Raw genomic sequence first — 3,726 nt, 5'->3', positions numbered from 1 at the left:
TGCGTTCTTAAATGGTGATCTACATGAAGAGATTTATGTTGAACAACCTAAGGGTTTAGAGGACCCTAAACACTCTAATCATGTGTATTATCTTAAAAAGGCACTTTATGGTTTGAAACAAGCTCCTAGGGCATGGTATGAGAAATTGACTAAGTTCTTACTAAGTCATAATTTTGTTATGGGGAGTGTTGATAAAACTCTTTTTGTTAAAAAATATAATGAATACATACTTATAGTACAGATATATGTTGATGATATTATCTATGGTTCTACTTGCTCTAACCTGTTTATTGAGTTTGCAGAGTTGATGAAATCCAAGTTCAAAATGAGTATGGTGGGAGAATTGAACTGCTTTCTAGGTTTACAAGTTAAACAACTAAAAAATAGTATCTTCATTTCTCAAACCAAGTATACCTTAAACCTGGTTAAAAAATTTGGATTTGAAAACGGTAAAAAATTTGATACTCCAATGAGTACAACTCTTAAGCTTTCAAAGGATACAATAGGTAAAAGTGTAGATCCTCAACTATATCGTAGTATGATTGGTGGTTTGTTATATTTAACTGCGAGCCGACCTGATATAGCATTCAGTGTAGGTATCTGTTCTAAATATCAATCAGATCCTAAGAAATCTCACCTTATTGTTGTCAAGTGAATTATTAGATATGTCACAAGTATAGCTAATCTAGGCCTCTAGTATCCGCATGATACAAATGTTAAATTAGCTAGTTATATAGATGTTAACTGGGCTGGGAACATATATGATACAAAATCTACGAGTGGTGGATATTTTTATGTTGAAAATTATTTGGTTTCCTGGCACAGCAAGAAATAGAGTTCCGTATCATTATCCACAACTGATGCTGAATATATTGCAGCCAGAAATGCTTATACTCAGCTTGTATGGATGAAAATGATGCTTAATGATTATGGTATTACGCAAGATATAATGATATTGTATTACGACAATTCTAGCACAATTAATATATCTAAAAATCCCATCCAACAATACCGTACGAAGCATATTGACATTCGATATCACTATATTTGGGAATTGGTAGAAGATAAAAGCATTTTGTTGGAATACGTTCAAACAGAAAATTAGCTTGCCAACATATTTACTAAAGTACTTGACAGGAAGAGGCTTTTAAAATTGAAATTGGATATTGGTATGTGTAATTCTCATTGAGTTTATCATGTTCGTATGTTTTATTTTTTTATATTTTTATGTAAATAATTGTTGAATAAAAATTTGAATATTTAGTGCTTGCATGACCGGTTGAGCACATACTTGACCAATCGTGTCTCGACGAGTCGAGCATGTACTCGACCGGTCGAGTTGCACGGTTGGAAGCCTTTATGAGTGAGAAAATTCACTTTTTCTCTCATTTTCTCTTCTTCATCATCCGGCCCCTTTCCGACCTGTCGAGCCCATCTTCGATTGGTGTTTGGTAGCTACTCCATTTTTTATTTCCTTTCATATTTGGGTTCCTTAATACATACATTGCTAGATTCTTGAGTTTATTTGAGCTTTTCTTGTGGTTTCTAGGGATTTCTTACTAAAAATCTGTTGGGTTTGAAATTACTATTTCCATTGTTATATTTCTTTCTTTTAATCTTGCAATGGAAGGATGATTTAAGAAGAAAGCTACTAGAGCTTCCTCTTCTCGATCCACACCTCTTAAGATGCGAACCCTACGTCCTCACGAAGAGGACCCCGAGTATGTGCCGGATCTTCGTCATCGTGAGGTTATCATTGAGCGGTCGGTCAATTCAAATCATCTTTCACAATTTCATCTCCTTCCCATCCTTACCACTGTAAGATAGGAAAACATCTTAAATTGGGGTGGACCGGTATACCACTCTATTGCACAAGGGATGTTTGCTTGCATTAGCGATGTATCTCTTGATGACTTGACTTTCTCTATTAGCTTTAGAGAAGGTACATTTCAAGTTGATCGTTATTTAATCTCGGGTTTACTTAATGTTAATGTCAATGGTGATGGTATTCCAATATCGACCTTAAATGATAGAATGAATGAGTCGGAACATCGAACACTAACCCGTAAATTATGTAACATGGACTTGGAATGGAGTGTGGGAAATGTGCTTCGGGCCAATCAAATGTTGCCTAAATTTAGGGTACTTCATCACATTTTCATTGCGAATGTTTATCCCTGCTTTGGCAACAAAGCTGAAATAACTTCTTTCATGGTTCGTATTTTGCATTCCGTAGTGTCAATTATTCACATTTGTCTTCCATCTTTAATATGTTATATAATTATTCAATTCCGTCTTCATCCGGAACACGGATATATTCCTTTTGCTTACATGATGACCACCTTAGCTTTACATTGCAATGTAGTCATGCCACCTAGTGAAGCACAGATTGCACTTCTTCCTTTCAACAATGCTAATATATACAAGATGAACTTGAAGCTCAATCCTGGCCAAAGGAATGAGGAAGCGGAGGAAGTTGGAGAAGAAGATGCACTACCAACCGACACCATGATGGAGGATATATTTGATGAGTTAGAATCAGATGATATTGAGGCTGACCCAGATTATCCGCCACCTGAGTATGATGAGTGCTTTTGCTCTTTGGAGGAGAAGGTGGATGCACTGAAAATATCTCAGGATAATCTGCATGAGAGTCATAAATCATCTATGAAATACATGCGCAAATACTTTCGTCGCATTACCAGAGGACTCCATTAGATTGATTCATCTATTCACCTCCTTCTTCATCTGGATCAGATTAGCTTTTCTTATCTTGTTATTTGATCATGTATAACATTAACTCTGAACTTTCAATTTTTGACTAGTTGTTATTTGGACATGTATGACTTGCTGATATTGACACTTTACTTGATTATATTTTTAACTTTTACTTTAACTCTTTCTACTATTCTCTGCTTTTATCATAATCACTACTATAATTGATTTCTATATTCATATCTTCCTTTGTCAAGTTGTGACAAAAGGGGGGAGAGTTTGGTAGTTATGTATGTTTGATTGGTGAATGGTGCAGAGTGGTGCATGTGTGCATCATGTGCATTTTTTTGGATATATGTATTAGTTAATACAGGTCTCTACAAGTCACCAAGCTCAAATTGAGGGGGAGTTTTTGAAAGTGTGTTATGTTATGAATTGGAGTTTAGAAGTTTGTGAACTTGTGCATTTTGTATAGGTTGATCTTCTAAGTTGGTTTTGTCACAAATTTCACAAAGGGGGAGATTGTAAGTGCTATGTTATATATCTAGCACCCTGTATTATCAAATTTCATAGTGACAAACCACTTTGGAATGATGAACTTGTTCATAGATGGAAATTTCACCTTCATGCGAAGATGAGCTACAAGTCTTGAAGATTGCTCTATCTACATCAACTTCAAGTACAACATCAACATCAAATGCTACTTCAACTTCAAGTCAAAGTGCATGTTCAACTACAAGTACTAGACTAAGTGCAAGTGCTACTTCAAATGCAAGATCAAGTCCAAGTGCATTACATGGTCAAAGTGGTACCTAGAATTTTTGAATTTTGGTTGCTCCCATGACCAGTCGAGGCTGACCTTAGACCAGTCGAAGGAACCATTTTTCAGCCTATAAATAGAGGCCTTTCCTCAGCTTTTTTCATTCATTCAAAGCAAAATCAAGCCACCACTTTGAGAAAAGGATCCCTATGATTGTGAAGCTATTGTCTGGTAAATTAAGATTCTTTGTT

Source organism: Magnolia sinica, chromosome 4 (assembly GCF_029962835.1).
Source record: "Magnolia sinica isolate HGM2019 chromosome 4, MsV1, whole genome shotgun sequence".
In the NCBI taxonomy this organism is placed as follows: Eukaryota; Viridiplantae; Streptophyta; class Magnoliopsida; order Magnoliales; family Magnoliaceae; genus Magnolia; species Magnolia sinica.
This window is presented reverse-complemented; position numbering follows the sequence as displayed.